The 24,153-nt window shown below is 41.1% G+C and overlaps 1 protein-coding gene and 1 pseudogene across 6 annotated transcripts in view; one reads left to right on the top strand and one right to left on the bottom strand.

Annotated features, from left to right (window-relative positions):
* The first annotated feature begins 266 nt into the window (after nt 1-266).
* The window catches only part of LOC122742905 (zinc finger protein 2-like), a 32,110-nt gene continuing 8,223 nt past the window's right edge, over nt 267-24,153 (top strand). For 2 of the 6 annotated variants that reach the window (XM_043987496.1, XM_043987492.1), the window contains exon 1: nt 21,970-22,026. The gene's annotated coding sequence lies outside the window, so the exon portion shown is untranslated. Of the gene's footprint in view, nt 322-13,168; nt 13,252-13,632; nt 13,760-14,372; nt 14,487-15,127; nt 16,253-17,041; nt 18,337-21,969; nt 22,061-24,153 lie in introns of those variants that run through there. The other 4 variants (XR_006354958.1, XM_043987493.1, XM_043987494.1 and 1 more) reach the window with 4 other exon arrangements.
* Nucleotides 11,279-12,455, bottom strand: LOC122739282 (annotated as a pseudogene).

Genomic DNA, 24,153 nt, shown 5'->3' with positions numbered 1-24,153 from the left:
CCCATCCCTCCGTTTCCCCAACCATCACTGACACTCAGATACACAGACACACAGGAATACCTTCCCACAACTCTGTACCTCCTTCAAATAAAACCTTACACTTAGGATAAATGTACAAAGCACGCATTGGCCCTATTGTAAACTCTCGATTCCCCGCAAATCATTTCTATCAAGAGATGGTCCAGCTGAGACTACATTTCCCAGAATCCCTCAGAGTTGAAGTTTCCCAGAATCCATTTCGGCCGAAAGCTCCAGAAGCGGAAACGGCGCGGCAGGTGCAATCAGTCCTCTGTTGGTGTCTGAGCAAGCATCGTTTTGGAGGTAAAGTACGCTCTGCGTTCGCGCTTGCGCGTGTCTGGGTGATTGTGTCACGAGGGGCCCGAGGTCAGTGTGGTCTGCCTGCCATGGGGCGTGGAATGGGGCGGGGAGAGCCCCTCGAAGCCTCTCCACGCCCCTGCGGGAGACCATCACAAACCATACTGACTCACGCCCTGCTGCAGCCGAGGGAGCTGAGGGTGTGGGGGCCGCCATCCTTCACCTTTCTTTTGAGGCTTGACAGCCTTTTTGCTCATCCTTTCAATAGTCAGTAAACTTTAATTAAACTCCCACTTTTTTGCTAAGCCTGGGTGATACAAAAAGAGGTGAAAGCCGTGTCCCTGCCCTCGAGGAGTTTACAACACCTAGGCACAGACGAGCTAATTTGGAATTTAGATTCCAGTTGAAAGCAAATTGGATAAATTGTAAATAATTAACGGAGGGAAGGCACTAGAATTTGGAGGGGAATGGAAGAAGAGAGGGCGTGCCAGGCATGGGAGACAGCCAGGATTTGAGGAAGAGCTAGGAGGCCAGTGTGGCCGGGTCCAAGAGTATCTGTTGGGGTGTGAGAAGATTAGAAAGGTGGGAGGGGGCTAGGTTGTGAAGGGCTTTGAATGCCAGAGTATTTGTATTTGATCCTGGAGGTGCCAGGGAACCACTAGAGTTTCTTGAGTAGGGGGTGAGTGCGATGGGGATGGATCTGATTTAGGATCACTGATGGATGAGTGGAGGTTGGACTGGAGTAGAGAGAGGCTTCTCCATCCATTGTGTTACCAAGGTTTTTTTGTTCTTTGTTTTTGTTTTTTTGGTGTGTGTTTTTGTTTTGTTTTGTTTTGCTTTTTGATTCTTTAGAAGGCACACTAAATGTTGACCTATTCTTACTCCCAAAGCCAGGGTGGTACAATGGATAGAGGTTGGGGGTCTTGGAAACCTGAAGATCTGGGTTCAAGTACCATCTCTCTAAAACATGATCTCTATGCTCTAGGCAACTATCAAAGATTGTAAGTTGCTGAGAAAGTGCTGACCTCCACTGGTAGAAGGAGTTTGCTCATTCAGGGAATTCCCTCTACCCATCCTTTTCACTAGTCCCAGTCACTCATCACTTTTCATGTATCTAGATCAGGGGTTCTTAATCTTTTTGTGTCATGGACCCTTTTGGGAGTTAGGTGAAGCCTTTGGACTCAGCATGTTTTTAAATAACTGAAGGAAATTCTAAATGTCTGTTAGAAGCTAATGAAAATAAAGATGTAATTTTTTTCTCACATTCAAGTTCTCGGACCCCCTGAAATCTATCCTTCATTGCACAGTTTCTTTGGACACTAGGAACCCATGATCTAGATCATCTTCTTGCCTCTAAGGTCTCCCATTCTTAACCCAAACTAATCTTCATGAATTCAATATATCACTATTTAGATTGAGTTCACACAGGAACTTACTGGTTACTCCAGCAGTACTGGTGAAATCTGTGTTTTAGGAATATCAATTTGGTAGCTACATAGTTGATAGGTTGGGCAGGGAAGTGACTGGAGAAACTAATTAGGAGGCTATTGCAATAGTATAGGCAAGGGGTAATAAGCACCTGAAGTAGGATAGAGACTGTGTGAGTTATAAAAAAGGGATAAAAGTAAGAGGTCAAATTGACAGCTTGGGAATTGATTGGATATGGAGGTTGAAGGAGAAGGAATAATCAATCTTATTGACTCCAAGATTGTCAACATGGGTGACTGGAAGGACTGTGGTGCCTTCAGTAGAAATGGGGAGCAAGAGGAGGTGTCATTCACACCAAGGCACCTCTGTGGGGATAGGTGCTAACTGGCAATTCTGACTCTCACAGTTCCAGTTCAAAGATCCAGGGCAAACTTCAGAAGGGGACCTGTGCTCAGGGGTAAGAAGCTGCCAAAGATCCTAGCTTGAAAGGAAAAAGCTTAGAAGCAAATAGAGTCTTATTTACAGCTTACAGCCCAGTCTGAAGCCTGCAGAGGAATGCCAAGTGTAGCAATCCCAGACAAAAGAAAAGCCTACAGATCTGTCCCATAGAACCAGAGCTTCCTAGCTGGCTAAAAGGGCTCTGTCTAGCTTTAGTCTCTTGTTACTTAGACCCAAATGCAGGTCAGGAACTTGCAGAGCTCAGAACAGTAGGGCAATGATCAGACATTGCTGTGGGTCTGAAATGGGTCTGATTTTGGGAGCACCTGAAAACTTGCAGATCCTCACCCTGAGCTGTCCTTGGAATTCTAGGATAGCACAAAATTCAATACCCCAAGACCATCCATCCCATCCCTACAGAAGAGCAAAAGCCTGGCCCTAACGTCAAGTCAGAAAATAGGCTAAAAGAATGAACAGAGAAACAAGCAAAAATCTCACCATGAAAAACTGTTATGGTAACAGGGACATTCAAGATACAATCCCAAAAGAAGAAAATGACTCCAAAATATCTACAAGCAAAACCTCAAAAAACCAAAAAAGCTTAGGCAAAAATTCATTCCAGGAAGAGATGAAACTAGACATTAAAAAGGAGTTTAAAAATGTTTTAATCAGTGAAATAAGAGCACTAGAGGAAAATATTGAAAAAGAAAGGAAAGCAGTGGAAGAAGAAAGTGGAAAAGATATTAACAAGAGATACAAAAAACCTTGCCTAAGCAACAAACTCCTTCAAAATTCAAATGGACTAAATAGAAGCTAATGACTCCATTAGACAAAAAAAAATTAAAATAAAGTCAGAAGGCTGAAAAAATTTAGGAATCATTGGACAACCTGAATGCCATGACCAAAAAAAAAAATAGCATAGATATCATACTTCCGAGAAATCTTAAAAGAAAACCGCCTTCATCTTTTGGAACCAGAGGGCAAAATGGAAATAAAAATCTGCTAGTCACCTCCCAAAAGAAACTTCAAAATGAAAACTTCCAGGAATATTATATTAAAACCAAGAGCTTTCAGGTCAAAGGGGGAAAAAAACATTCTGCAAGCATCCAGAAAGAAGGAATTGAGCTAGCAAGGAGCCATAGTTGAGATCACACAATTCAGCAACCACACTAAAAAGGAGTGGAGAATTTCAAATATTATATACCATTAAAAATAAACAGAAATAAATAATGTTAAAAGACTAAACAAGGATAAATTGTCTATATTCTAATATGAGGAGATGGTACATATGTTTCCCCTGAATCCTATCATCATGAAAAGTTATAAAGGAGTCTAATTAGTCTAATTGGAGTGATTGTGTTGTGTATTGATGGTTTTAAGAAAAGAATAGAAATGGGGGGCAGCTAGGTGGTGCAGTGGATAAAGCACCAGCCCTGGCTTCAGGAGGACCTGAGTTCAAATCTGGCCTCAGATACTTGAAACTTACTAGCTGTATGACCCTGGGCAAGTCACTTAACCCTCATTGCCCCGTTTAACCCCCCCCCCCCATAAAAGAATGAAAATAAAGGAGAAATTAATATGGGGGGAGGGGAGAAGGGAAAAGAAAGGTAGGGAAATGATCTCATATAATCAGGGTGTACAAACAAGGAGCGGGGAGCAGCTGACATGAACCTCATGGACCATAGGCTTCACCAGACTGACTGCCAAAGGGAGTCATAACATAGAAAATGTTAAGAAGATAGAAGATGTCCTAGTTTATTCTATCCTTTCAGTTTCTTTATGTGTAATAACACAGAATCCAAAGGAAAGATGAGAAGTCATCTTCTTTGGTTATTAATATTAAAAGCACCATTTATTTATTCCCTTGCACCCACAGAAGGTATACCTCTAAAAGTTTATGCTGTTTCCATCTTAGATCATTGGTTTTGAGAATTAGACTAACAATTATAAGATTTCTTCTGTCCCTTTTAATATTTTTAACCTGCTTTCTTATCATTTATCTCATATGACTCTTAGAAAAATACTGGGTCCAAAGAAGTAGAGGGAAGGTTCTGGAGACAAGGTATACAAATAATTCTTATTAGGCAATTGAATTTTTCACATCCTTTTGTGATCTTGCATCTTGTGTTCATGTGTCTTGTGTCCCTCTTTCCACTAAATAAATTACATCTTAACCACCAAGTGAGGCCAGAGTGCCTGACTTCCAATAAAGTAGATAGAGGAAAGGTTCTGGAGAGCAGCAGCATGACCTTATGAGTGGGTGGATTCCCCTTATATATGCAGTTCTAGTCTTACAGATAAGCAGTAGTTACATAAAGGTTATCCAAGAGAGCTACCAAAGTAAAAACAGGAGACCCTGGAACTTGCTTTATGTAAGTATGGAAGACAAAGAGAATTTTGATGGAATCTTCAGAGATAGTATTATGTTGTTGTTCTGCCAGTACCATGTAACACCTATGTAACTACAAAATCCAAGTTTGTCATTCTAGAAAGAAAAGTGAAAAGGCTGTAATTGTAGAAATTGTTCTCCTAGTTCTTTTTACTTCATTATGCATCAGTTCATAGAGCTCTTCCTAGTTTTCTCTGGAACCATTCATTTTGTAATTTCTTAGGGCATAATATTTCATCACATTCATATACCACCATTTGTTTAGTCATTCCTCAATAGATGGGTACCCCCTTAGTTTTCAGTTTTGGGCTACTATGAAATGAGTTGCTATAAATATTTTTGTACATATGAATCCTTTTTTTTCTTTCTTTAATGTGAAAGAACTGGAAGAATGACGATATAGATTCATAGTTGCCTTCGGTTCGGAAGTCATCCACTAATGGTGAGAAAAAGAAGGTAATAGTGGTAGTAGGTGATACTCTGCTGAGGATTACCAAAGCACCTATTTATCATTTTATCATAAATACCAGAAAGTTTTGCTGTCTTTCAGGAGCATGTGTGTAGGACATGAGAGAGTACTTCATAAGAATTGGCTGGCCTGATGACCACTACCCAATTTTGGTGATTCTTGGGAGGAAAAAAATGGTAATATACCATCTTCTCCCTCACCCTCTTTACTGAGGATTTCTTCTCATGTTATACTGAGAGAATAGAGGAGGTTCATCATGTACTCCCTCTTCTCTGCTTGTCTACATCTCAAAATACCTTCACTTCATCCCACATTCTCTTTTGTTTCAATCTATCATAAAGGGATGACCCTACTTAATAAGACCAACATCTTAACTCCAGTTACACATCTCCATCTGCCTATTAGAAATTTCCATCTAGTTGTTCCAGAGGCATCTCAAACTTAACATATCTGAAACTGAAATCATTATCTTTTCCCTCAAACCCCTCTGTACAGGTATCCTTGATCCTATCCTCTCCTATCTTCTCTGGCAGATGGGCTTACAATCATCACATTTCTCTCGCTAATATTTAGGCTATCCCTATTTATTAGCTCCTTCCCTGTTGCCTACAAATATATTCCAATCCTTAAAAAAAAAAATCTCACTAGACTTTACCATTTCCCAAACTATTATTGTCTTATCTCTCTTTTATAGTCAAACTTCTCTTAATTCCTGTTCTTTCACTCAATTCTTTTTTTTATTTTGCAAATTTCCTATTTATTATCTTTGTTTTTTTTACATATAAGGTATTTTATTTTTTTTCCGTTACATGTAAAGATAGTTCTCAACTTTTGTTTATACAAGCTTTACAATTTCAGATTTTTCTCCCCCCCCTCCCCTAGACAGCAGGTAATCTGATATAGGTTATATCTATATATCTATATACACATATATATATATATATACACACACACACACACATATATATATATATCCATAATAACATTAATCCTATTTCTGCATTAATCCTCTTATAAGAGAAAAATTCAGGGCAGTAATGCAAAACCTCAAAATAGAAAAAAAAAAACCAACAGCACCCAAAACAAAAGAAATAGTATGGTTCAATCAGCATCTATACTCCACAGTTCTTTTTTTTTTTTTTCTTGGATTTGGAGATCCTCTTCTATCATGAGTTCCCTGGAACTCTTCTGTACCATTGCATTGGTGAGAAGAATATAGTCCATCACAGTAGTTCAACACTCAATGTTGATGATACTGTGTACAATGTTCTTCTGGTTCTGCTCATCTCACTCATCATCAGTGCATGTAAGACCCTCCAGGTTTCTCTGAACTCCTCCTGCTCATCATTTCTTACAGCACAATAGTATTCCATTGTATTCATATACCACAACTTGTCCAGCCATTCCCCAATTGATGGGCACCCCCTCAACTTCCAATTCCTTGCTACCATGTAAAGAGCAGCTATAAATATTTTTGTACATGTGGGTCCCTTTCCCCTTTCCATGATTTCTTTGGGAAAAAGACCTAAAAGTGGAATTGCTCGGTCAAAGGGTATGCACAGCTTTATAGCCCTTTGGGCATAATTCCAAATTGCTCTCCAGAATGGTTGGATCGGTTCACAGCTCCACCAACAATGAATTAGTGTTCCAATTTTCCCACAGCTTCTCCAACATTTATTATCTTCTTTTTTTGTCATTTCAGCCAATCTGATAGGTGTCAGGTCTTTCACTCAATTCTTAACCCTTTGCAATTTGTCTTCTGACTTCAATGGAAATTACTTTTTCTAAGATTACCAATGATCTCTCAATTGATAAAGTAATGATCTGTTCTCAGTTTTCATCCTTTTTTTTTTTTTTTTTTGGTGGGGCAGTGAGGGTTAAGTGACTTGCCCAGGGTCACACAGCTAGTAAGTGTCAAGTATCTGAGGCTGGATTTGAACTCAGGTCCTCCTGAATCCAGGGCCAGTGCTTTATCTACTGCACTACCTAGCTGCCCCCAGTTTTCATCTTTTTTAAACATGGTATATTGGCACTATTCTCTCCTCTGTGTTCTTTTGTGACACTGTTCTTTGTTAATTTTCCTTCTACATATCTGGTTTCTTCAGTTGTCTTTGCTGGTTCATCATCTATATCATCCCTTAACTGTGTATTAACTGAGTATAAAAGGCTGTCTTGGGCCTTTTAAAATTTTCTTCACACTGTTACCTGGTGACCTCATGAACTTTATTTATAATTATCTATCTATCTATCTATCTATCTGTCTGTCTGTCTGTCTGTCTGTCTGTCTGTCTGTCTGTCTGTCTGTTTCCCAAATCTATCTAGCCCTAGTCTTATCTTCCTGAATTCAAATCTAGCCTCAGACACTTACTAGCCCTGTGACCCTGGGCAAATCATTTAGCCCTGTTTGCCTCAGTTTCTTTATCCATAAAATGAGCTGGAGAAGGAAATAGCAAACCACTCAAATATCTTTACCAATGTGAGACTAAAATTGGATATTAGATCATAAATCTACCCTACTTAACCTTTCCCTTAATTTATCTCCCAGACTAGTAAATGGAAGAAGCTTCTGGTTTTCTAGATAGAGCTTTTATTGTATGGTAGTCACAAGGTGATGTTGATTAGAAGGATAGGAAAGTAGAAATACAATACAAATCGTCTTAAGTTAGCCTTAGTCTATATTCCGTATAAAACTCACCAAAAGCCAAAGGCCACCTTTGGGGAGAGAGACCGAGTCAAGCGCGTGCTGTTAACCAAGAGCCGGGCCGAGTCAAACTCCAGTCTGCGTCTGTCTGTGCAGCGCAGCCAGGAGACCAGCGGAGCAGGAAAAAAGCCCCACTTCCGTTCTCTCCTTGCCTTTTAAGCTCGCACCCCAGAAGTCGAGTGCTCAGCAGGCAATCTGGCATGCGTCGCAGGCAGACTGGCATGCGTAGCTCATGCTGTTGGTCTCCTCCCCAAAAGGGTGGTCCTAAAAAAAAAAACTGGCATCTCCATTATCTAACCGACCATTAAAACTTTTTACCACATTCCCCCCTTTTGTTCCTCAAGAAACAAAATATTTCCTTGACGGAACAGTAAAAATAATATAATAACTATTGCTAACTAATAATATGTGAACAACAATATAGAAAAGGAAGAGAGGAAAGTTTTGTCCAGAGGGGCGATTTTTTTTGTCCTCATGAACCGACACTTTGACATTAGTCTTGCAAAGGGAGAGCCTCTGCAGAGAGTACATGTTACAGATAGTGTATATTATAACTGAAAGGAGATAGTAAAAACTAACAAAACATATAAAGTCTCTGAGTTCTTTTGTCTTCTTGAAGTGGTAAGATGTCATCAGTTGGAAACTGGATTCTGGACTCTGGTCTGGATTCTGGTCTGGAAAGCTGGATTCTCTTCTTTAACTGTTTGAATTGCTGTATTTTTACTAAACCTTAGCATAGCATTGTCAATGATCAAATTAATAAATTCCATTACACCAAGAAAACCCCAAATGTGGTCACAGAGAGTAAGACATGACTGAAACTACTGAACAACAAGTAGCAAGTTAGATGGTAGCATGGCTCCTATGTTTGCCTTGTGATCTTATTGTAGAAAGTTCATATTATAATTAATATCTAAAATTATCAAAATTTGGGATTTACAGTGCTTAAAATAAATCATTTGTTTCTGTAAAAAAAAATAAAACAAGTCATGCTAGATCTGGAGTTTAACCTAGTTACAGATCCTTTAACTGTCAGTCTGATGAAGCTTATGGACTCTTCAGAATAATATTTTTATTTTTATTTATTCTATTTTTTATTTCTTATTTTCTTTTGTGGGGCAGTGAGGGTTAAGTGACTTTCCCAGGGTCACACAGCTAGTAAGTGTCAAGTGTCTGAGGCTGGATTTGAACTCAGGTCCTCCTGAATCCCGGGCCAGTGCTTTATCCACTGTGCCACCTAGCTGCCCCAGAATAATATTTTTAAGTGTATAAATACATTATATTACAAAGGAAGACAATTATATTTAAATACCAAAAAAATTTTTAACTGTTCCCAGGCTTTCCTTCCTCTGGTTGAGAACCTCAATGCCATAATGAATGTCTTTGTTTTTGTTGGTTTTTTTAAAAATAGATTAGCTAGATTGGGAAATGTTATATGGAGGATATAGAATTAGGTTCCAACTATACATTTGACAAAATCTTATGCAGGGATTGTAGATAAAGAAACATAAACTAGATAATAGTACAGTTATACACTTTTGTGTGTGTGTGTGAGGCAATTGGGGTTAAGTGACTTGCCCAGGGTCACACAGCTAGTAGGTGTTAAGTGTCTGAGGCCAGATTCGAACTCAGGTCTTCTTGAATCCAGGGCCGGTGCTCTATCCATTGCACCACCTAGCTGCCCCCCAGTTATACACTTTTAAGCTGGTTAAATGTCCAGAATCAAAGAGCAGATTTCAATGGATTGGTGTTAGCATAGAGGAACTTCTTTAATCAGATGTCATAGGCATTGTTTCACAATGATTGTCCCAAACCTCTGTAAAGAATGGAGGGCAGTGCCTTGTCCTATCACCTTTGGAGCCAAGATTGGTCAACATTGGTCACAATGATCAATTTTAATTTTTTTGTTGTAACCTTGGGGCATATCGTTTGCTTGGTTCTGCTAACTTGCTTGTACCAGTTTATGTATCTTTGCTTGATTCTCTATATTCTTTTTTTTTAAGCATATAAAACCCAGTTTTATTTATTTAGATGTTACAAAGGCATAAAAGGATTTTCACTGGCATTATTTTGAGGACCTCATCACAGATTCACTAAATCTTCATAGGAGCTAAGGAAGGTACAGCTTTTGAGGCCAATGTGTCTTAACATACTGGAGTTCTATAATACATCTTTTGGGCAAAAGTAAAAATAGCAAAAGCTTGTCAGAAGCTCCTCTGGAGGTTGTGGTAGAGTAGTTAAATAGGCTACTTACAGATGAAGGCTTTAAATTACTAATTAGGCCACAGATTTTTAAAGATATTCCTTGTGAATAGTTACTTGATGGGGCCCAGGTACAAAGGCCCAGAGAGGAGACTTAGAGTCTTCCTAGTCTCTTCTTCCCACAGACTAAGTATTGCCTCTTAGATCAAATATTCTGGATATACATCCTCCTACCCTCAGCTCTTTTCTATACCTCTGGATTCTCTGTTTTATGCATCACGTAAACCTTAAACAGTTATGTGACACAATAGATGAAGCACTGGACCTGGAATCAGAAAATACTAAGTTCAAATCTGGCCTCAGAAAATTTACTAGCTGTGTGACTGTGGCCATGTCAATTAACCTCTGTCTTCCACAGTTTGCTTATCTGTAAAATAAATACAATAATAGCAATACCTTTCAGCATTATTGTGGAGATAAAATGAGATAATATTTGTAAAGTGCTTTGTAAACCATAAAGTGTTATATAAATGCTAGCTATAAAACATAATACATGAAGTCTTATAGAAGATAGTGAGAGCGAATTATAGACCAAGATGATTGTAACTGGGCGTGGGACTCAAGTCAGTGATAGACTAAAGAAGGCTTTGGGAGTGAATTAATCCACTTCTGTTATTAAAGATTACAGGTGGGCAGCTAGGTGGAGCAGTGGATAGAGCACCGGCCCTGGAGTCAGAAGGACCCGAGTTCAAATCCGGCCTCAGACATTTGACACTTACTAGCTGTATGACCCTGGGCAAGTCACTTAACCCTCATTGCCCCACCAAAAAAAAAAAAATGAAAATGAAAAAAAAGAAACTTTTAATTAAAAAAAAAGAGGGCAACTAGGTGGCGCATTGGGTAGAACACTGGCCCTGGATTCAGGAGGACCTGAGTTCAAATCTGGCCTCAGACACTTAACACTTACTAGCTGTGTGACCCTGGGCAAGTCACTTAATCCCAATTGCCTCAAAAAAAAAAAAAAAGATTGCAGGCTTCTGCTGGTGGTATCTTGTAAAACCACAGTATAAGAACATTTAAAGAAAGAACTGTTTCAGGCCATTTTGGGAGAAGGGGAAAAGGTGATTCATTGTGGAAAGATCAGAAATTTCTCTCCTTTGTTAACTTGGGGATTTTTATTTCAACATTAAGTCATCTTAAATGGTCAGCATTTGTATCCTCAAGCACTGTGACAACACTTCATGTGGTATCTGTCTCTATCCCATCTTCATAATCTCTTACTGACTCATATCTCTCCATATTAAGTTGTGCTACTCACTAACTGAACAAAACATCCTTATAATGACTCCAGGGTTGTGTGCCCTTCTATAGTTAAAAGAGACAGTCCTTGGTAGATATGAAATGCAGGACTAATCCTCTGTCCTAGTTTGTGTCTCCACATCATATTCTTTTTTAACATGACCATCTGATTCTTCATCCTCAAGCTTGGATGTAAAACTAGACATTCACACATTGAAGCAAACAATGCTTCAAATGCTGATTTATCACTTGATACAAGTCTGAACTCAATGAACAACCCCAGTATCTTCATCATTGACATCATCTTCTTCCCCTTCAACCACAGGCACATCTTTTTCTTCCCCTTTAAAATGAACATTCACTATGACATACAAGTGCTCTTGTGGAGAGGCATTTAGGACCTTGTAGCTAGCATGTAAACTAATGGTGGGATAGTCCAGGGGAGACCGTAGTCCAGAGGCATCCAAACGAGACAAGTGGTTCTCAGCGATGCCATCCAGCAGTGCTCTGGTGTTAGGTCTGCTTCAGAGCCCATCTTCCAGGTTCAGGATTGGGAATCTTGTTAGGCAATGCATACTGAAAAGGAAGCTACTGCCTGGATCAGGATAAGAGTCACTTGGGGGTGGAAGGTGGTGAGGTTGGAGTAAAGTGAAGCTGGCACTTTTGGCCCAACAGTGGGAGGAAATAAGTTTCTCTGTATTATTCATATTCATTGTTTCTTACAGCACAATAATAATGTATACTTTCAAAAAACTACATGTGAATTTATGATTTCATATGCAGTCTTTTTGTCCTTTTTATGTTAGTATCTTTTTGTTTAAGTTCATAAGGAAAAAGGAAAGAAATTTAAAAATCACTAGAAAAGGTGGAAACAAAAAAACATAATGAAAAGGGAGGGCAATTTCGACTATTCAGACACTTGCTTATTGTATCACAACCCAAAGGACTAGAGAATATGCCATACAAAGAACAATGGGAGGAACTGTTTATGTTTAGATTGGAGGAGAGAAGACTTAAGAGGAAAGATGAGAAGCTTACGTAGAAAGGGATTGGACTCATTCTGTTTGGAGGGGTCAAGAACAGTAAAGAGTAAAGAGGCAGATTTTGTCTTCATATAAGGGAGAAGCTTCCAATGACTAGAGCTGTCCAGAAGTAGAATGGAGAGAGCAGGTGCCCCCTTACTAGGAGTTCTCACAAGCTGTGTGACTGCTCATCAAGTATGTTGTTGAAAAGCTTTGTGTTCAAGTACACATGGGATTGCCTGGCCTCTGAGCTTCTTTTCCAACCCCAAGATTCAGTGTTTCTCTGATAGGAGGTTTTAGTAAAAGCAGTGAAACAGGTTTTGGCAAGTAGTTTCTGTCATCACTCTTAGGGCTTTTTAGTTTCATTTTATGGGTCAATGACAAATAAGAAGCTAAATGATTTGCCTTTGGCCTCATAGATAATAATCACTGGTACAGCTACTCAGCTTCCTCTCTGATTCTAATGTCATGTGTCCATGTGGCCACTTTGAAAGTCTAACTCTTGATTCTTTACAAAGAGTGTGTGAGACAGGGAAGAGAATGAAAATTACTTGGCCTCAGTTAAAGGAGGTTAGTGGCCCAGAGATATTGCATTCTGTGTCCCAAATCCTATAGCCAGTGGATAAGAGATCTGTCAATTCATGGAATGTTTCCTGTCTTAGAAACAACTCTGTTCCTTGTAATGTTCTAGAAGCACAGGAACATAAAGGAGTCAGATAGTAATATCCTTGATCCTTGTCTTTTACCCAAGGAAAGGGCAGAGCAGTTTTGTCTGGGCTCTTTCTGACCCAATGTGAAGGAGATGGGAAAATCACATCAAACTCTTATGTATAGTTTTAGCCTGTTGACTCTGGAAATTGCAAGAGAAGATAAGACTCCCTCATGTCCTCTTTTTCTTCCCCTAGCCCTGCATTCTCTGCACTTTGCCTTTCTCCAAGAGGGGAATATAGAAGAAATGGCTCCTGTGTTCTTGGCAGCGAGATCCCAGGTGAATTGATCTTTCTTAAAATGCCACAATATACAGAATGTGCTTCCTTTTTCTTCCTTCATCATGAAGCATCTCTGCCCAGCTCTATCCCATCCAGGAACCAGAACCCCCGATTCTTCATCCCTAGGAAACTGGCCCCATCCTTCTGAAGTGTGATGTATGGAATGCTCCCTCCTCTACTGCCTTCCCTCAGTGTGTCCCGGTGATAGGCACAGGGACTTGGAGACAAGATGCTTTCTTCCTTACTCCACAGTACTCAAAGCCTTTAACATTATCAGCCCTACCTCCTGTCTGTCCCATCTCTCTCTTTAGTGCTTCTTGTCAACTCCTTTTCCCCAGGAGTGAGGAGTCCATGGGTGAACCAGAATGTGTTTATTTCAGGAATCAGTGACATTCAAGGATGTGGCTGTAAACTTCACTCAGGAAGAGTGGGGACAACTAAATCCTGCTCAGAGGGACCTCTACAGGGATGTCATGCTGGAGAACTATAGAAATCTCATCTCTCTGGGTAAGGATAGCTTCACCCTAAGATTAAGTATCATAGGGAGGGGCTACCATCTTGACAGCTCCAGGGGTGCTGGTGTATTAGAGGGAATTACTAAGAGCTGTGCAGCTCTTCACTTGCTTATCTGGATTTTGTCTTGTGATTGAGAGCAGAAATTTCCAATCCTTTTTGAAAGTTCTACTATGAATAAAGTTGAAAATAGGTGACTTCATTTGTTAAACCCCCCCCTCACCCCAAGTTGTTCCTTTCCTGGCCTCCATTCCCAGAGGCTCTGCAAATAAGCCTCCTTCAGAAACCTGTTGTAACTCCTGTCTTTGCTTTCCTGTCCTAACAAAGTAGAATGGTTGGAAAGAGGGAGAGTCAGAAGAAAATAGATTCGTCCCAGTCAGCTCTTTTGCTTAATAGCCCTGCTATCCTGAGAATATAAATTACCTTGCTTAAGCATGTTCCCTCCTATATAAAATGAGACTGTACTAGATGATGTAGTTCTTAAAGTTTTCATATTAGATAAATATATTTCCCTTCTCTTTGCAGAAAAAGGGCCAGGATTGGCTTCTGTGACAATTCTGTGTCTCCAGGACAAACTGCTAAGTCTCATTCCCTTCTCTGTAAACAGGATTCCATATTTCCAAACCTGATGTGATCTTTCAGTTGGAACAAGGACAAGAACCTTGGATGCTTGATGTGCAAGGAACTGAAGGGAAAGAGATCCCAAGAGATACCTCTTTGGGTAAGAGAGAGACTGCCAGGGACTTAAAAGAAAGAATGTCTCAGGTGTTTAGTGAGGAGTGACCCTGAGGCCTACTGAGAATTTGGTTGCCATGGACCCAATCAGGGATGTTTTTGTTCCCCATCTTGTATTTGTGGGTGAGGGAAATCTGTTTTTCCTTAACTTTGTTGCTTCTACTTCCCTTCTCACTTTTTAGCTGCATATCCTTTACCTCACTACATGTTATCTGGAGGTCATCCTTCATTACTCACTGAAAGGGTATCTGTCTAAATTCCATCCTAACCCTTATGTCTTCCTTATTATTCCTACTCAGTAGTATCCCCTATTTTTTAAGGATGCTGAGAGTAATGTTAAACCTATTTCTGAATAAGCTCAATCATATTTTTTTGCTTACCTTGCTGATTGCTTCCCCCTCTCCCTAATTCTTTCCTCTTTGTACTACTCCAGTTCCTAGCCTCTTCTTAATTTCAGTACTGTTGATATTGACTATATCCATATATTACTATATGGATGATACGGTTTTAGCATCAATATCCATATTTACCAGATCATTTTCCTTTTAAACAGCACAGAGAATAGCTTAATTTATATTACTTATTATATTTATTATTACTATATTAATTTATATTATTTTCTCTAAGTTTCAGGCTGGGAGAAAATGCCCAAGACCTATAAGTCAGTTCCGAAGCAGAACATTTCAGAAGAAATCAAATCACCAGAGATAGTAACAAAAAAATCCACAAGAGAAGTACCTGAGGTTAGATTGGAGAAGAAAAGAGAAAATTCTGAAGGGAAGACATTGGAAAAATCTCTTTCCCAAGAGAGGGATTTCAAGAAAGTTTCAATCAATGCCTCCAAAAATCCCAGTAAGGAGAGAGGCTCTGAATGTAATATATGTGGGAAAACTTTCAGACACATAAGTAGCCTTCGGAGACATCAGATTACTCACACAGGAGAAAGACCTTATGAATGTAATGAATGTGGGAAAGCTTTCTTTGACTGTTCATCCCTTACTATACATGAGAGAATTCATACTGGAGAGAAGCCCTATGAATGTGATGAATGTGGAAAAGCCTTCTTTGACCGCTCGCATCTTAATCGACATCAGAGAATTCATACTGGGGAAAAGCCCTATGAATGTGATCAGTGTGGGAAAGCCTTCTTTGACAGATCATCTCTTACTCAACATCAGAAGATTCATAGTAAAGAGAAGCCATATGAATGCAGTGAATGTGGAAAAACCTTTATCCAAAAAAGAAATCTTAAACGACATCAAATAACTCACACTGGGGAGAAACCCTATGAATGTGGTGTATGTGGAAAAATTTTCAGTCACAAGTCATCTGTCATCCAACATCAGCGACGTTATGCCAAAGAATGACCCGTGAATTCTGGGAAAGCTTCAGCCAAACTTGTCACTTTATTAAATGCTCCAGATTCTAGGCATGATGAGAGACCACATAAAAACTTATGATTAATCTCCCTTATTTTAAATAAACCTGTTGTTCAGACTTATTACTATTTCTGCTTGCTATTTAATGTTTTTCTTCTTTTGCTGCCAAGCAAAAGAGCAAGTGGTCTGTGGATGGTGTGTTATGAGCTTGGTGTCAGATACTCTAAGTACAAAATGAACTGAAAACCTTTCTAAACAGTGGACTTTCCTTGGCCTTGTTGGGCCTCCATCTGAGGGGGCACAAATACTCAAGAGGAAACTTAAAGTCTCCTTATCCTCCTAAAGCATTTTTCTTCCTTGGCAAGATGTTCAGGTAGGTCAATTTTTCCTAGTGAATAACTAATCCTAATCCTAAGGTTGGGATGGTCTGGGGCCAGCTTGACATCTCATTCAAGCCTAAATCAATCAACAAGCATTCATTGAATTCTTACTATCTTCTAGGCACTGTGCAAAACCCTGTGGATACCAAAAAAGGCAAAAACAATCCCTGCTCTCTAGGAGCGCACGTTCTGAGGGAGACAGTATAGGTACATGCAAGGCATATACAGAGTAGATGGAAGTGGGGAAGGCACCAGAAGATGGGAGGCCCAGGAAAGGCCTCCAGAAGATGGGATTTGAACTCTCTTGAAAGAATCTAGGGAGATAAGGAGGCAGGGTCCAAGGAAAGGTCTAAAGCATTCCAGGCATGGGGGCAGCCATTGCAAAAGCCCAGGGTAGCAGAAAGCAGGTAGGAGAGTGTAGATGGTGCATAGAAGGGAGTAATGGGTAGGAAGATTGGGACAGTAAGTAGGAGCCAGGTCATGTAGAACTTTAAATACCAGAGGATTTATATTTGACCCTGGAGGTAGAGAGCAGGGAAGGGGCATGGTTAGACCTATACTTGGGAAAACTCAACCATGACAACTTAGTGGAAGATGGATTAGAGTGAATGTTGGTTATGTGCTATTGTCCAATGGAATTGAATAATTTATAGCCCTACAGTGAATATAATGCTGCTCTCCCACTGCTTGTGGGGGCTCAGGTATTAAAAAAAGGCCATACTTTTTACTTGGTGGGGCTCATATGGATTTGAGATTAAAAGATTCCCTTCTCCTTCTGTTAGCCACCAGCTCTACTGCCACTAGGATGAAGTCCAACTTCCTTGACTTAGCATGCGAGGCTTCCCACAATCTGGCTTCAGCCAATTAAGCCAACGTACTTCTCACTTTTCTTCTTCATGAATTCGTCACTTCAGCCCGAGCTACCAACTGTTGCCCATTTATTGGAGCAAGAGGAAGAGACGGGAATGCATGTTCTAAAGAGAGAGGCCGCAGGAAATACCAACTCAGGTAAATGAGGAAGTGAATGAGAGCAATGAGAGACAGATGGGAGTCATTAAAAAGAGCAGCTCTCAGTGGTTTAGTTGGAGGGAGTTCTCAGAAGCCCCAGGACGATGTACCCCAAGGCAGATGTGCTGCCTGAGATCCAGTCTGGAAGATCCTTCTTTTTAAGCAAGTTGCAAGGTGTGGTCACTTTTTCCCCAATTGGAATTCTTGTACTTCTCTTTTTATATATAATATCTACCTTCTGCTAGTTCTTGTCTTCTCCACTTCTTCTTTCCTTACTCACTGGCTGTTTATTTTTCCTAGATCTTATCTTTTCTCTGATTCATTCTTTGATATTCCTACTCCTCAGTCTTCTGCTCCACTTGACCTTCCTATCTCTACTAAGCTCTTAGGTGGGCTATCTGATTTAGTTTGTTTATTGGGCTAGCAACATTCCCCCCACTTGTCTCCTGTTCACCTCTTTTCTCCCACTTCCACCTCTCCTCAGTTTACAGATTAGTCTGCTTTTGAAAACTGCCAATACCAGTGATCCCCAGTAGACATTGTTTCCTTATCCTTTTTATACTTGTAGCATTTGTCCAGGTCTTATTCTAGTCTCTTCCATATAGAAGGAGCTGCACCTATCATATACAATTGTGGTTGCTGCTCTCTACGAGTAGCCATGCCAGGGGCGTGGATAGAGACTTCATTCTCTATCTATGAGGAAGAGCACATCACATCCTCTCCCTTCTACCCCTTGTCCCTCATTCCTTCCCTTTCCTTTTCGGTGAGCCCTGCCCAGTGCCCTATATATCAGGTAGCAGCTTCATTGGCAAGTAGGTGGGGCTAGTCCTGTAAGGGAAGTGGGTAAGATGTCTGGCTTCCCTACTTCCTGGGCCAGATAAGGCCTAGCTTGAGGGGATTTGGTGTCAGAGATTTTATCAGAGCTCTTGCTCACCATGACCAGTTGTGGTGACTGTGGAGTCTGAGGATGTGGTGTAGAGTCCTCATACCTCAAACATTCTAGCAGAGATGACCCATCTGTTGGGGTGTGGGGGAAGGGACTCGGGGATTGGGCAAGAGTTTAAACTAGATGACCTCTAAGTTTCCATTGAACTTTAAGACCACATGATTTAATGAAAATTAAAATTTTATGAAATATTTTTGCTTCTAAGTCTATTTGCAGTATTAATCACCATTTCAGTGAAAATAACAACTTTAATTTTTTGCCATTTTATTTTTAATTTGATGTTGATCTTGACACTGGGAAAAAACAAATCAGAATCTAGAACGGTATCAGATTCAGTGTTGCCTTGGCAAATTAGATGAACTGCATCAAACCTCTTTTATTTTTAAAGAATCTAGAATGTGGATCTATCCCCGAGGGGACTCATGATCTTACAAATTAAATAGCATCACTATGTAAAGTAAGGCCGAGATAATGTAAAATGAACAGGTGCCACTACAAAACAAACCTATGGGGCTTCTGTAGATAGGAGGAAGTGAGATGGAGGAAAGGTCCTCACTCCCATTAGACAGGTGTGTGTGGTGCTGGAGTCAAACATGCTTATGGAGGTCAGGGATTGACATCTACTTAATCCTACTGCAGAATCTTCAGAATCATTAGAAATTATTATGGTACTTTAAACAAGATGGTAACATAAACATTTAAAAAAACAACCCTTGAGGTTTTATCCATAATAGTCCAAGTAACTCAAAAGAAACAACAAAAGTTGTTTAATTGTGTCTGACTCTTCATGTCCCCATTTGGGGTTTTCTTGGCAAAAATACTGGAATGATTTGCTATTTCCTTCTCCAGCTCATTTTACAGATGAGAAACTGAGGCAAACAGGGTTAAGCGACTTGCCTAGGGTCACACAGCTAGTAAGTATCTGAGGCTGGATTTGAACTCGGGTCTTCCTGATTCTAGGCCCTGTACTCTATCCACTGCATCATCTAGCTGACCTAGTGGTTATGGCAATGTTAAATTCTGACTATACTGAGAACTGAAACCAAAAAATTCCTACTAAGAGGAATACTTTCCCAAAATGATTGGTTCACATGTGCAGACTTAAGTGTTGTTTTTTAAGTTTTAAAAACATTTCTTTGTAAACAAGGAAATAAAATTTATTAAAGTATTACCCAATCTGGACTCCTCATACTTTCTCACCCATTCAATCTGTTGTTGAGTCCTATTAGTTTAACCTTGAAAATATCTCTTGTACATAGATGCCCCCTTTATTCTAACACTGCCACAACCCTAGTCAATCAACCAGTCAAACTTTATTAAGGACCTACCAAGTGCCAGGCACTGTGCTAAGCACTAGGGATGCAAAATGAGACAAAAGATTGTCCCTGCCCTAAAAGAGCTTATAATCCAATGAGGGAGACAATGTGCAAACAAATATATACAAAGCAAGCTATATGCAGGATAAATAGGAAATAGTTAACAGAGGGAAGGCCCTAGAATTAGGAGGGGTTGGAGAAGGTTTCCAGTAAAAAATGAAATTTTAGTTGATGTTTAAAGGAAGCCAGGGAGGTCAGTCGTCAGAACAGAAGAGGGAGAGCATTCTAGGCCTGGGGAAAAGCCAGAGAAGATGCCTCTAGCCGGGGGATGAAGCACCTTTTCATAGCCACTTGTCACTGGATCAAAGAGTACGTTTGGGAGAGCGGGGGGGGGGGGGGGGGGGGGGGGGGGGGGGGGGGGGGGTAAGAGGACTGGAGAGGTAGGAGGGGCTGGGTTATTGAAGGTCTCTGAAGACCAGGCAGGGCTCTCCTCACCTGACGCCAGGACAGTGTCCTCACCCCAGCCCATCCTCCTTTCAGCTGTCAGTGCACTTCCTAAAGTGGGGCTGTGCCAGTAAACTCCTGTGATTCTCTATTCCCTTCAGGACCAAATATACAGCCCTCCATTCGGCTTTTAAAGCCTGGCCCCTTTCAGCCTTCTTACATTTTATTCTCCATGGAGTCTACAATCCAGTGACGCTGACCTGCCATGCATTCTCACTGGCTCTCCCCCATGCCCAGAATCCTCTCCTTCTTTGTCTCTACCTTCCCTGGCTTCCTTTTCGTCTTAGCTCAAATTCCATCTTTTTCAAGAAGCCTTTCCTAGAGTTTCTGAATGCCAGTGTTCTTCCCATGAGATTATATTCAAGTTATCCTATATATATCTTGTTCATACTGAGTGGGATGGGAAGTACACCCACTGACCCCTGTAATAGAGACTCGAGGAGAAAGGAGGCCAAAGCACTGATTTTATTTCTTTTGAAAGAAAGGCGTACCACACTCACTGGGACAACCAGGAGGTGTGACACACCGAGATTAGGAAACCAAGCAGTTTTTATACATATATAAATTTTATTTATATATATTTTTACAGACATCTAATTTGAGCAAAATGCGGTAATTGGATTAATACTATATGTTCAGCAATAAATCTTTCTCCTGGGATGTTCAGTGATAAGTCTTTCTCCTGGGTTGTTCAGCGATAAGTCTCTCTCCTGGGTCAGAGTGCCCCAACCTCAGGGGTTCAGCCGTAGATTATTTTGCAAAATTTCCCGTTTCAGCAACAATTTATCATATTTACATAATATCTTGGTGCAGACCCTATGAAGCAATTTTTAAGTTGATATGCCTATATTTAGAAAGGGGGATAGTAGCTTCCTGTTATTGCCTCTCTCTAGAGAAAAAACAGAGAGAGAGAAATAGGGGGCTCTAAGGGGCTTTAAGATTTTGAGATCAGGGGTGGCTAGGTGGCGCAGTGGATAGAGCACCGGCCCTGGAGTACCTGAATTCAAATCCGGCCTCAGACACTTAACACTTACTAGCTGTGTGACCCTGGGCAAGTCACTTAACCCCAATTGCCTCACTAAAAAAAAAAAGAAGACTTTGAGATCAGATCACTAGGCCAAAGGGGGGGCACTTTCCATTTGCATATTCCCACCCCCATTACATTGTGAGTTCCTTGAGATAAAGACTATCTTTTTGACTTTCTTTGCATCATCCGTGCTTAGTACAATGCATGGCGTATGGTAAGTGCTTGTTTGCCAACTTGACATACATTTTTTGGTTTCTTTTTGGGGGTTTTTGGGGGGCAATGAGGGTTAAGTGACTTACCCAGGGTCACACAGCTAGTAAGTGTCAAAGTGTCTGAGGCCGGATTTGAACTCAGGTCCTCCTGAATCCAGGGCTGGTGCTTTATCCAGACATACATTTTTTTATGGGAAATTTTTTAAAACGGGCTGGTGGTGGTTTGTTAAAAGGAACAGTAAGAGTAAGCTACATAATCAAGTTGTGGAATAGCAGCCCTACACTTTGAAGCTGAGATCTAGATGTTCTGATGCTCAGATTACACTTTAGAGTTGTTCCTTTTCCAGTGTCTGACTTTAGCATCTCATCCCAGTTAAAAGCTCTCCATTACATGAGACTGTGCTCGAAAATGTTTTTGCTGGGCCTTCAATGGACACAGCTGTGTTTCTGTGACTTGTCATGCAATCACACCATTCGAAACCATTCACGGCTTCCTGCTTCATCCCAAAGGCAATACAGTGCTGACAAATAGAGGACTACATTTCCCAGAAGTCTTATTGCCATATAGTCTCCTATTCAGACTCGATTTCCCAGAATCCATCTCCAGGAGAGACTGGGGCGAAGCGCCCCGGAGACCTCCGGGAAATGGAGTCCAGGGGTGGAATTCTGGGCGGCTTGAGGTGGTAACGGGTGCGCAGGCGTAGTAGCGTGTTGGAACCGAAGTATAGGACTTTGGACCATCCTTGGTCTGGAGGTAAAGGCCGCTCTGTCGGCTCACGCTTGCGTAGGTGTGGGATATTGAGATTGTGTCACAAGAGGCTAGTGGGGAGCTGGGGGCAAGGACCCCCGCGGCGGGGATGCGGGTGGGGTGGGGGGCAGTGGGGAGCCGAGGTGCCCCTATCTCCTCCCAGGCAGCACCCTAGCTGGGACCTCTCTCGTGTCCGCTCTCGTGTGTGTTCGTGTCCTTTCGTGGGTCATCATGGGTGGCGCCGAACGTGCAGGTGTCCCTGCGGGTGCGGATCTGGGTATCCCCATGTGGGAAGTCTGGCAACCCCATCCTCTCAGCTTCCAGGCTGTCCGTCCACGGGCATTTATTAAGCACTTCCTCTATGCGGGGACCCGTGCCAGGCACTGGGGAGTCAAAGACGGGAGGGGGGGGGGATCAGGCAGGTCCCCCAGGGCTGCTGCCACTCTCTTTTCGGCTCCAGGACCCAGTGCTGGGTCAGGGGGCTTCTCGGACCAAATGAAATACATAGAATTGCAAAAGACACCAATTAATAAAGATGTGGTTGGTTTCCCCCTTCAACGTTCATGGAACCCCTGGTTCAGAAGGGGCTCTCGGGGTGACCTTCACATTCCCACTGCTTCCATCCTAGTCCAGACCCTCATCACCTCCTCTGTCCAGCTGGTCTAACTGCCCCTAATTTCTCCCACTTTCAGCCCAATTTATCTTAGTTTAATTTATCAGTCTAACTCAAGGGGGAGTGGGGAGTGTAGTCCTTGTAAAGAGGTGTTTACACAGCCCCTGATTTCATACCTTCATTCAAAAAACATTGAATATTAAATTAAGTGAGATACTGGTAAAGCGTTTTAACACAGTGCCCCCCCCCCACACACACACACACGGACCACCCTCATTTCAGTGGTCTTTGTATGTACAACTCTGTGTGGATCAAAACAGCTAAGATTAGGTTCCATTAGGGAAGAAAGAATTCCAAGCACTAGGAAGGCAGTGAGATGTGGTGGGGAAGAGCACTCCAAAATCCCTAAAGTCTATAGAAATGTGCCTGCTATTATTCTGAGGAAGGTGAGAGTTCCACTGTTCTCTGCCCTGGGGAGGCCACATCTGGAGTATTCTGTTCAGTTCTAGGCACCCCGTTTTAGAAGGAACATTGATGAGATGGGGAGTATCTAGCCGGAAGGTTTCCATGCCAAATGAGCATTTGTTGAAGGCATAAGATATGTTGATCCTGGAAGAGGGAAGACTTATGAGGAATAGGTCTTCACATTATTTGAAGGACTGTCATGTTAAAAAGGAATTAGGGAGGGAAGAAATTTTTATTAAGTGCTTACTATGTGCCAGGCACTGTTAAGTGCTTTATAAGTAGTATCTCATTTGATGAGGTTTCTTTTGCTTGGTTCCATATGGCCAAACTAGGAACACTAGGAAAGCAGTTGCAAAGAGTACATTAAGACTTCATAACAATTAAAATTAGCCAAATGTAAAATGAATTCCTTGGGAATTAATAGGTTCCCCCTCACTGACAATCTTCAGATACAGGGAAGATAACTGTGTTGGGGTATATGGTGTACAAAAGATTCTTGTTTAGAAATGCATTTGACAGAGGAGGCAGCTAGGTGGCGTAGTGGATAAAGCACTGGCCCTGGATTCAGGAGGACCTGAGTTCAAATCTGACCTCAGACACTTGACACTTATTAGCTGTGTGACCCTGGGCAAGTCACTTAACCCTCATTGCCCCGCCCAAAAAAAAATGCATTTGACAGGATGGCCTTTGAACTCAGATTCTGGATTTTGTGAATTGATATATTCCACATCTTTACTTTTCAGAATTCTTCCTTTAGCCTCCCTTCACATTATCCACGATGAAGTCACCTTTTCCCTGATGAGGCTTTCTTTCTTCCCTCCCATCATTTGTTCTGTCTTCTTTCTGAAATCACAGTGTATTTATGTATTAGTGTATATGCTGTATTCCTTAGGACAAAGCTTCTTAAACTGTGGGTTGAGACCCATATGGGGTCGAGTAACTGAATGTGGGGATTGAGAAAAATTTGGCCATGGTAAAAGGTTAAGAAGCTTTGTTATATACCTATATATCTATATATCCGGGGCTGCATAAAAAGTTCTCCGGTAAAAAGGGGT

This window comes from Dromiciops gliroides, chromosome 2 (assembly GCF_019393635.1).
Source record: "Dromiciops gliroides isolate mDroGli1 chromosome 2, mDroGli1.pri, whole genome shotgun sequence".
Taxonomy (NCBI): Eukaryota; Metazoa; Chordata; class Mammalia; order Microbiotheria; family Microbiotheriidae; genus Dromiciops; species Dromiciops gliroides.
Note: the sequence above shows the minus strand (reverse complement) of the source record. Positions and strands in the feature narration are given on the sequence as shown.